The 11,150-nt window shown below is 43.5% G+C and overlaps 1 protein-coding gene across 1 annotated transcript in view; it reads right to left on the reverse strand.

The window, feature by feature from the left end:
• The window catches only part of ACADSB (acyl-CoA dehydrogenase short/branched chain), a 13,927-nt gene extending 13,557 nt beyond the window's left edge, over nt 1-370 (reverse strand). Inside the window, exon 1 of the mRNA XM_007451111.1 lies at nt 208-370. The gene's annotated coding sequence lies outside the window, so the exon portion shown is untranslated. The remainder of the gene's footprint in view (nt 1-207) is intronic.
• Nucleotides 371-11,150: the final 10,780 nt, after the last annotated feature.

Below are 11,150 nucleotides of genomic sequence, written 5' to 3' on the forward strand. Positions count from 1 at the left end.
AAAAAAAAAATACTGCTAAGTCTTTATTTTATTAATATGACATGTATTACTTTTTTTTCAAAAATTTTTTTAAATTAATGTCAAAAATTCCATTCACAAACTTAGATGAACACCTCTCCCAATCATGTCACATGTCATGTGATCTCACATTGTAGGCCCAAGTAATGACCAGAGGAATACTGTGGTGAAATTGAGAAGTTCACTCACCTGTGCTCTTTATCATCATCTCCTCATCTGTAAATGTTTGCAGAGGGACATAGGGTAGTGCCTTATTTGTTGTTTTGAGTCCAGCTTCTGACTGGGAAGATTTTAGGACATGAGGAGGATTTTTCCAGGAAGACAGGCAAATTGGGAAGTTTCTTCTAAGCTGTAGGAACAGTCCCCATTGAATAAGGAACACACACACAAAAGGGAAGAAAAGTACTGGAACATCAGTTTCTTTGGGAATAACTTTATAACCCATTCTTACAACTTCTTTCTGCAAAATAAGGGAGATTGGGACTTCTCTGGTGGTGCAGTGGTTAAGAATCCACCTGCAACACAGGGGACACGGGTTCGAGCCCTGGTCTGGGAAGATCCCACAGGCCGTAGAGCAACTGAGCCCATGTGCCACAACTACTGAGCCTGCGCTCTTCCCGTGAGCCACAACTACTGAAGCCCACACGCCCCAGAGCTTATGCTCTGCAACGAGAAGCCACCGCAATGAGAAGCCCGCGCACTGCAGCAAGGACCCAATGTGGCCAAAAATAAATAAAATAAATTTATAAAAAATCATAATAATAAGGGAGATTAACCTGGCACATTATTTTAAGATTCACCGTCTTGTAACCAAAATCACAAATTGGTTTGTTAACATACATCTCCTTTATCTGGCCATGAGCTGTTCTGAATAAACACATTTCCCAGATAATTAACTTCTACCTTCAAGGAAACAGAACTTTCGAGGTGGAACTCATTCTTAAAATGTCACATTTCTCTAACTTCTTGGATAAGGAAACCGGACTTCTAAGAGTACTGACTGCCCACTGTGAAGAGAATTCTCTCGTGGGGCAGGAATGAGTGAGGGCACAGGGGCAACTGAGGGAGCAGAGCACCCCAGCCCACTGTGCCTGGCTGCAAGCAGCTGTGCTTTTTTGGTTTCCATGGCCAGTTTTGGTTTTTCAGCGTCTCATTAGTAAGAGAGCATACAGGTTAAGAAGAAAATGGGCTCTGGAGCCTGAAAGAACTAGTTTCAGTCTGATATCTACTAACTATGTGATCTTGGGCAAGTGGTTTTTAACCTCTCAGTTAAAATCTCTCAGTCTTAGTTTCCTTCCTTGGAAAGTTTTGTATTAATAAAGCAATTAATGAAGCAATCCTCAACAAGGGTTTAGTGTGGTACCCACCGTACAGTAAGGGCTCAGCAAACGGTAATGAGTAATTCTACTCTGATCCCTAAGAACACAGTCGTGGTTGTCATAACAGAAGGAGTCATGGTTGTAACTTAGTGAAACTGCAAGGCTAGCTCTTCCTGCCCTTAGTGTGTCCCCCTGTTGCAGGGTCCCAAATCCTTCAAGTCAGCAAAGGATTTGCTACAATTTTGTTGAAAAAAGAGACCATCCAATTTCGAATGCTTGTTATACCTTCCCAATATTATTCTGTAGAATTCTAGTACAGGGGAAACAAATGAGGAATTAGTCTTTCCCTGAACATAAAACAAAACAAAAACATGCCAAGTGAAAGAAACCAGCCACTAAAGATCATATATTATATGAGTCTATTTATAAGAAATTTCCGGAACAGGCAAATCCATAGAGACACAAAGTAGAGTGGTGGTTGCCTGGAGCTCAGGGTAAGAATGAAGAGTGACTGCAAAAGGGCACAATGATCTTTTTGGGGTGATGGACATGTTCCAAAACTGGATTGTGGTGATGGTTGCACACCTCTGTATATTTATTGAAAACCATCGTATTATACTCTTAAAAATAGTGAATTATATTGTTCTGTAAATTATATATCAATATAGCTGTTTAAAAAACTAGTGTTTTCCTTTCATTCACCAAAAAAAACCCCCAGAATACACTGAGCATCTGTCAAATGCCTAAGAGCACATGTAGGGATGAAGTTCACCAGCTTCTGAGAAACTCAGGATCTAGTTAGCACAAGATACAGTTCATGGAACAGGCAAGAAACAAAGCTAAGCTTTGCAGATTAAAAAGCAAATGTAGTAATATGCTGCAATATATTTTCTCAATAGTTTTGAGTGTAAACTGAAAAGCTTATTGATAAAAAGAGAAAAAAAGAAGCAAGAGTCACCATATTTAAAACCATTGTTAATCTCCCCTACATATCGGTCAATCTTTGCAGTTCTGTGTCTTAGATATATTCTGCTTTGGATTCACCTGGGAAAAAGGAACACTGGCCAGTCAGGAAAAAAAAAAAGTGTCTGTCTCAATTTTTCTAGCTAATTTTGTTTTGAGAATAAGGAGACAGATAATTCAGGGCAAAGTTGCATGGAACATTTTTTTCTCATTAAAAGACAGAGCTGGGACACGAAAACTTTGGACTATTTAAAAGGAAGGGGGGGGCTTCCCTGGTGGCGCAGTGGTTGAGAGTCCGCCTGACGATGCAGGGGACACGGGTTCGTGCCCCGGTCTGGGAAGATCCCACATGCCGCGGAGCGGCTGGGCCCGTGAGCCATGGCTGCTGAGCCTGCGCGTCCGGAGCCTGTGCTCCGCAACGGGAGAAGCCACAGCAGTGAGAGGCCGGCCTACCGCAAAAAAAAAAAAAAAAAAAAAAAAAAAAGGAAGGGGGGGGGGCTTCCGTGGAGGTGCAGTGGGTGAGACTCCGTGCTCCCAATGCCAAGGGGCCTGGGTTCGATCCCTGGTCAGGGAACTAGATCCCACATGCCTGCCACAACTAAGGAGCCCACCTGCCCCAACTAAGACCCTGTGCAACCAAAGTAAATAAATAAATATAAAAAAAAAGGAAGGGGGAGACATGAGATACTGTTCTCTTCCTGATGAAATAGACGACATGAATGAAAAAGCAGGGTAAGGAGAAGCGAGGTAAGAAATGCAAGTGTGAACGGGCCTAGGCGAGGGGACGTGCAGGGGAGTGGTGCCAGGTAGCAGGAAGAGAAAGAGTGATCAGCAACAGCAGCAGGCACAAAGAGGGAAGAAGAATGGGAGAACAGATGCAACTAAGTGTGGGTGCGATTTTGCTCAGTGGCGGATGGGACCCTCAATATGTATCCAAATGAATGAAAGAATGGGCCAGGCCATCTTCTCCACAAAATGCTCATGAAACTTGCCTATTACATTTCAAAAGCTGCGATACATTGCACACATTTCTTATTTCTAGGGGAGATTTACTTCACTAAACTCACCACAGAATTCGTTGTGTCTCTTTGTCAATATATCACCTTTCTACCGAAGTTTATCTTTAGCAGAATGCCCAGCACTGAGAAACAAGCCAGTGGGTCTCACTACACCCATTTTTCCCTGCTGACACAACTGTGACCCCCTTAGTCTCAATATTGCTACTGACAAAATAGATGACTGTTCAACACATAGCAATTACTTTAGACACAAGATAAGAGAAGCAAACGTACTTTAAAAAGTGGTATACAAGTGTAGGGGGAGATTATTGAAGATACTTATCATAAAATACAGTGGCTATATACGCTAAGTGAATGGAATCCATTTTTAACCGAAGCATTGAAAGATAACACCTATCCTTTTTGGCAGAAAAAAAATTTCCTTTTAACACATGACAGCTTTTAATAAAGGAGATGTTTCCTTGCCTTGCCTTTAACCGCTCAGCCCAAGGTTTCCACGATGATTTTCAACTGTCCCCTGCCCTTCAGTGTTGACCTCAGCCTCTGGAGATTTGGTGCCCACTCCATCAAAATGATTTTCCACAGTTATAAGCCATTGTACCACATCATCACATTTTTTTGTATACAGCAGCAATTGCTACTTGAATGGAATAATGGTTATTTATGCCTTGCCAAATACTTTTCGAAGCTTGAGTCTCATCTGTTTCCTACTCAACTGCCTAGAGTTCTGTTGCACCTAGAAGTCCTGATGATCAAATCTGGGGTCTGCAGACTCCTAAAGGCAGAACAACAAAGTCCACAAACTTGGATGGGGGAAAAACTATATTTTATTTCACGAACCTCTAACTGAAATGTAGCATTCACTTTGATTATGAATGTAGGCAACAAGTTACAGGAGTACTGAGTTATCTGTGACTGTCACTAAAAGAAATTACAGATATTTTTATATCAAATAACAGTTGAAATACTGTTGTTGCTCATCACTACTTCAAAATTATAGTAGTTATTCAAACTGCTGTCAGGTCTTATTTAAGAAGCACATAGTCCTATATCGCAATGTAAAATATTTTAATCACTTTTATTGTAACTGATTTCCTCTGTGATCCTATATATTTAAATTTATGCATTTTAAAACATTTTGAGAAAAGGTCTAAAAATTCGACTACACTGCTGTCTACTTTCCACAGATGGCACAAACACAGGTTAAGAACACCTGACTGCTGAGTGTCCTGGTGAAACTTTTGCTAAACTCGTGTGAGTGGATCACAATCTTTCTCCATTACGCTCCAGCTGACAAAGTACTGTTTGAAACATCCTTAAAGCGCTTCAAGTCAAGAAGCTTTCGCATGTCTGAATGGTAAAAAGAAGACACAGGAGAGGTGCTGAGACCCACCTCGGCTTTTCCAAAGGACAAGTTCTGATAAAACAAGAGGGCTTCATCTTAAACTGCGACAGTCATTGGTTCCCACCACATGTGCCCTCCTGCCTCTCCTCACTGCACGTGTACATGAATGTGTATTCTTTTCTTCGTATTTTGATTCCATTCTAGTACCAGAGTTCACAGTGTTCATTCTAGTCAGATTTTCTTATGGTAACTTCTGACACTGAGAAACCTGCCTATGACTCATGATCTAGGATGAATTTGCTTTTTCAAACCTAGTCCACATATAAAATCATTTCAGAACTGCTACATACCACTGTGAGAATCAAATTAATCAGAGTGCTTGTGTCCAGTTCTGTCTTTAGCCTCATGGTTCCCAGTCAAAACACTGTTTCTGAAAGTTCTTTCTTCCCCACCCCTGTATCTCAGTGTGGTTGTGTGATTCACTTGTAATGATTCTGGGACCAATTCCAACATTCAAGAGGCTTCCCCACACCAACAAGCAGCTTTCCAGCGCCAGTTGAGTGTCCTACCATTCAACTCAATTCTGACACTACCTACCTGTGAAAGCAGCTCTTTTGCCCCATTCCTCCCCCCGCTAACCTTCAAAAACCTAAATACAGGAATGAGAGCACTAGGCAATTTAACCTAACCCCTGGCTTACGCTCTCCTGAATGCACACCATGCCTTGCCTAACCTGTTGATTCTTTTCCTGGAAAGAATAACTAGCTCCTACCCCCAACATCCCCCATAGAATCCTGCAGGCAGATCACTGGGCAAGATAACAGTGAAGAGAACCAGACAGCCTGCACACAATGGAGAATGATGCAGAATCCAACCTCCTGCCTCAATGATTCACTGAGATTCTTCCCCCTTTTTTCCCTTTAAAAACTGTCACGGCTGAGCAGAATCCTCAGAGCTGGTCTCGGGACATGAGCCCACCTTTTCCCCAGATTTCCAGCTTTTCTGATTAAAGCATCTTTCCTTTCTTCTGACACTTGCCTCTCAATTATTGGCTTTTAAGTGGCGAGCAGCCGAACCCGAGTTCAGTAACAGATTTTGGCACCGAACGTGGGGCTGCGCTCTTGGGGCATCTAGTTGCTTCTGGCAATCCTCAGTTGGAGCTGCCAGCTGCAGTGACTTGCAGGGTTGACCTCGGTGAACGTGCTGCTCAAGGCTAGCCAGCCCTGACAGGGGATTCTCAAGTAAGTTCCAGCAGGTGCTGGAAGGAACTATTCATTCCAGGGATTTTCCCAGCCTCTCCCCCTGCTTGGCCAGCTGCCAATTTTCACTTTTGGTCAGTGGAAAGGGAAATGTGCACTTGGATGAGCTATGAGCTTCAGGACCAGTAAGTAAAGACTGGACTTGGTTTTCTCTGCCTGTTAAGAGAAAAAAGTTTTCTTGGATAGCTGCTTTTGACAACAGGTTGTATGAGTTTCTTTGCCTTTAAGTGATCTGTATTTTCTTTTGAAATCTTTTGTCACTTTGGTTACCTAGAGTTTTGAAACTTTTTGATCTTTCACAAACTTCTCAAATATCTACTTAAAGTTCCTTTGCCCTCCAGCTAACTTTGGGATGTTTCAGAGGGGCCTTGAGGCATTTCAGAGAGAACTATTTAATAGTATCATTTGGTATGTTAAATTACATGCACAGCATTATCACATGAGTGATAAAACTATTTAGAATATACTGTATGGATAAATGCTATTAATACAGACATTCTAAAAATTAGATAAAATTTCTGAAATTTGGATATGTCCTGGTATATTATAATTCTAGTTGTTATCTTAAAATGTATGTCACAGCAACTTGGTTAAGCTTCTTTGTCAAAAACATTGTAATCAGATCTTTAACCTTGCCTTTTTAAGTCCCTTATCATTCAAAGACACTTAAACTGATGCTTTGCAAAACTGTTTTATCTTCAAGATTTATAGAAAGGACTTTTTGACAAGTACAGTTTTTTGATAACTTTTAAATCATACTGCTGAACTGGGTAAGATATTCAAAAAGTCTAATGGAAACTCTGATTTCATAAAACTGTTAACAAAAAAGGATTAGTTACATAAACTTGAGTAAACTGAATACGGTTATAAGTTTTTTGGTTTTGTCTGAAATACTACTGGCTTTTAATCTGTATTTTTCCAGATATAAGGAAACCTTTCCCTTAAGCTCATTATGACTTACAGCAATTTGGTAAATTACCCATTTGTCAGCAGAATTGAAACATTTACTTTTTCTGTCTGATCCCTCCAGAGACTGGAAACTCTTAGGTTCCCAGCAGCTTTATCAGAGAAATTAGGAAGGCCACCTCCTTACAGATGCAAAAATCTCAAGGTATTTTGTGAACCTCAGAAGCAAGGAATTCACCGCAATCTGTAAGGCAAATTCTTTGCCCCTGAGTTGGGTGACACCTGGAGACCGCAGTGTCAGATCACACAGGTTAAGGGCTCAGCCCCACGACGGCCCACACTCCACATCCCCACACACCAACTGCAAGCCCAGGTTGTCACCTGGGCTTCAGACCCACTAGCTATACATGGGAAGTCCCCAGTCCCCCTCCTTGGGTTCATTTGATTTGCTAAAGCAGCTCTGAGAACTTAGAAGAGCATATTACTTATGGGATTAATGGTTTGTTATAAAAGGATACTACTCAGGAACAGCCAGATTGTAAGCAGGTAGAGTAGGGGGTCCCCAGAGAGAGAGAACCAGGTATGGCTTTCTTGACATGAGAAGCCACTTTTGGCCTAAGCCATTTTGTGATCTAAGCTTGGCCACGATGCTTGCACTAAAACATGTCTAACTAATGATCTTAAGGAAAGTGAGTGAATGCAGGAAAAAAGGAAAAGAAGTCAAGAATCCATAGATCAGTGATAAAATAGTCCCAAGGTCCTCTTCAAGGGATATACATCACAAACTGACACATATCTTTGAGTTCTGCAGGAACTAAGGGCCCCATCCAAGAAGAAGATGATGTTGACCTTTTCTGACCCTTCAGTCAACTAAAGCTTGGACTCTTATCAACCTTTGCCCCAATTCTATGCTAATTCTCCTCTGCTCGAGCCCCCTCATGAATATGCAGATACCCTTAGCGTAAAACTTCCCCAATTTTGCTGTTGGGAAAGATCTCCTTACTTAGCAGCAAATAATAAATCCTTCCTTCTCCTGATCTTTGGCTTGGTTGTGAGAAATGGAATATTTCCTGCCATATCAGTAAACAAAGGATGACCGTCATCAGCGCTTGCAGCCCTCCAAAGTGAGTTGGTGAGCCCTGAGGGAACTCAGGAAAAAAAGAATACCTGCCACCTAGCAGCCATCAGACTGCAGCCACTCCCTACAGTGAGCCCTGAGGAAACTCAGGATGTGAAAATACAGGATACTGGTCCCAGCTAGCTGAGATGCATATCAAAGGAATGGTTTCAGTGAGCCCAGACTCTTGCATCTTCCAGTCCACAATTGTGTCTTCTGGCTCGACACCCACCAAGAGGTGAACAGTTTTTCGGGTAACAGGATAAAGAGATGTATAGGACAAGATATGGGGACAGGTTATCAGAGCTTCCATGCTCTCTTTCCAAGAGAACCACACTCACAGCACCTCAATGCACTCACCAACTGGAAAACTCGGAACCCTGTCCTTTTGCATTTCTATGGGGGTTTCATGTGACCCCTGATTCAACCTCTAGCCCCTCTTCCCTCCCAGGAGGTTGAGTGAGACTGAAAACTGAAAGTTCCAACTCTCCAAGCCTGTGGTTCATTCCCCTGGCAACCAGCCCCCATTCTTGGGTGTTTCCCAAGTCACTTCATGGAGTCACTCAGGAGTGGTTGAAAGGAGCTTGTTTTGAATAACAAGACACCCATTTAACCTTTATGGCTCTTAAGTGATTTCAGGAACTGAGGACAAGAGACCAAATATTATAACAAAAGATGCTCCCATTGCTCTTGTTACCTAAGAAATCCCAAAGTTTTGGGAGCTGTGAGCCAGGAACCGTGGAGAAAGACCAAAACATACAGTTATTGTTACAGAGAAAAACCACAGGTCCAAACTGGCATCACTTGTGCTAAAGTGCATGATATCAAACCTAGATTTAATACGTGACCTAACTGCAGTTTTTTTTGTTTTTTTTTTTTTTTAGTACGCGGGCCTCTCACTGTTGTGGGCTCTCCTGCTGCGGAGCACAGGCTCTGGACACGCAGGCTCAGCAGCCATGGCTCATGGGCCCAGCCGCTCCATGGCATGTGGGATCTTCCCGGACCGGGGCACAAACCCGTGTCCCCTGCATCGGCAGGCGGACTCTCAACCACTGTGCCACCAGGGAAGCCCCTAACTGCAGTTTTGACCTTCCCCGGAAGTATAATCCAGAAAATTTGGAATTTTCTGATCAGTACCAATGAGACTGTCTGTCACTTGGGCCCTCTCCATCCCCCTCACCAAGAGGAAGCAGCAGCAATGTACCTGATAAAAGAAAAAAACACCTGGGTGCACGCCTTTTCCCAGATGTCCTGACCCCAAATAGCCCTTTCTCTTCTTTTGCCCAACCCTCCTGTTTATATAAAATCCTTCCATTTTGAACAGCTCTTAAGAATGACCTTCTGTTTACCAGATGGGATGCCACCCAATTCATAACCATTGAATAGAGCCAGTTAGATCTTCCAATTTACTTGGTTGCATTTTGTTTTTTAACATTATTATAAATCACAACATGAGAACTTGTAATACAGTGAGATTTATTTACCACAGCCTGAATTCCATCTTCCCTCTACATGCTGGTTCGATTTTATTTTTATATATAAAATAACATTCACCTTTGTGGTTTCATGGGTTTTGACAAATTCAGAGTTGTGTATCCAAACACAATTCCTCACAGAATAGTTCCATCACTCCCCAAATTCCCTCATGTTGCCCACTTTGTAACTAACTCCTTCCCCTATTTCGTTGGAAGTACAATCAAAACTCTAACCAAGAATGTGCCCAATGATTACCTTTTCCGAGCCTGCATCCAGAAGACAGACACAGGCACACACACGCTCACAGCTTTATAGTCACCAACCTCACCCTGGACTCTCTCGTCTTCTGAAATGATTATCTCAGAGCACTCAAATCTTCACCCCTCACTGGCAGCTTATAACCTCTTCTGCTAGAGAAAATAAATGCCAACAAATGGGAACCGCCTCAACTTTTCACCACCAACCCCATACATTGTCCTGCAACTGCACCTATTTTTTCTCTTCCCTCCTAAGGCCAGTCCCTCTACCTCTTCTCTGGATCCCACCCCTCCAACCTCTGCAGGATGCTCAGCCATACTTTTGTCTTCCATGCCTGCTCTAATTCTGACCATGTGAGCCATCCTTGAGCCTGGCATCTGCCTCCGGTGGCCAGCCTCTCCCCTTCCTTCCTTCACAGCCACACACTGCTGAAGAGTTGCTCTACTAGCTGTCTCTCTTCACTCCTCAGCCCGCCCCAACATGGCTCTGCCCCCCACCAATCAGCAGGATCTCCTCCCTTCAAGATCAAACATCTCCATGCTTTTCGGAGTGCAATTTATTCACTGCAGCTGACTCAGTTCAGCTGAGCGCCCCCTCCTTACAGATGCTCCATCTCTCCGACTCCCAGGACACTCAGCTCTCATTCTCTTCCCATTCGTTCCCGCCCCACGTTCCTCAGCCCCCTCTAGCTTCTCCCCTGCCCCCCATTTGACCCTGAAGTGTTGGGGAAGTTTGACAAAGACTCTCCTTAACCAAAGGAGTCGAGCTCCTCTTTCTGCTAGGTCCCAACCTTGGGCCGAGTTCAAGTGCCCCTCTATCCAGTTTTAGTAAGAATCCTCCTGGGACAGATAATGAAAATCCCCTATCCTTGGTATCTCATCACTTTGGTCCACCTTTGGCAAGATCCTGTAGAGCGTGCGTCTAGCAAGAATCCCCCTGATTTCTGCTGTTTTCTTTTAATTTTCCACCCACTGACCCCCACCCTGCTTCTTGGCTATAAATATCCACGTGTCCTTGTATTTGGAGTTGAGCTTTGATCTCACATCCCTACTGCAAAACCCCAAAGCAGTAGTCCCTTCCTGAATAAAGTCTTCTTTACCATCTTTTACAAGGGTCATGAACTATTTTTTTTTTTTTTTAACAAGCTGTTGTAGTGGGTGGAAGGGAATGGACGGACCCTAATACTTTATGGGTTAGTGTAAAAACTGATGTAATTACAAGGCCAGCAGGTCTGGGGAAGGGCCCAGGGAGCCAGACGGAACCCCCCGCCAAAGTGGCTGATGCAACCGACACCTGACATTGCCACAACACCCGAGAGATTATCAAAAAAGGGCTGCTGGGCTTCCCTGGTGGCGCAGTGCTTGGGAGTCCGCCTGCCGATGCAGGAGACGCGGGTTCGTTCCCCGTTTCGGGAGGGTCCCGCGTGCCGCGGAGCGGCTGGGCCCGTGAGCCATGGCCGCTGGGCCTGCG

Source organism: Lipotes vexillifer, unplaced genomic scaffold, assembly GCF_000442215.2.
Source record: "Lipotes vexillifer unplaced genomic scaffold, Lipotes_vexillifer_v1.1 scaffold1842, whole genome shotgun sequence".
NCBI classification, from domain to species: domain Eukaryota; kingdom Metazoa; phylum Chordata; class Mammalia; order Artiodactyla; family Lipotidae; genus Lipotes; species Lipotes vexillifer.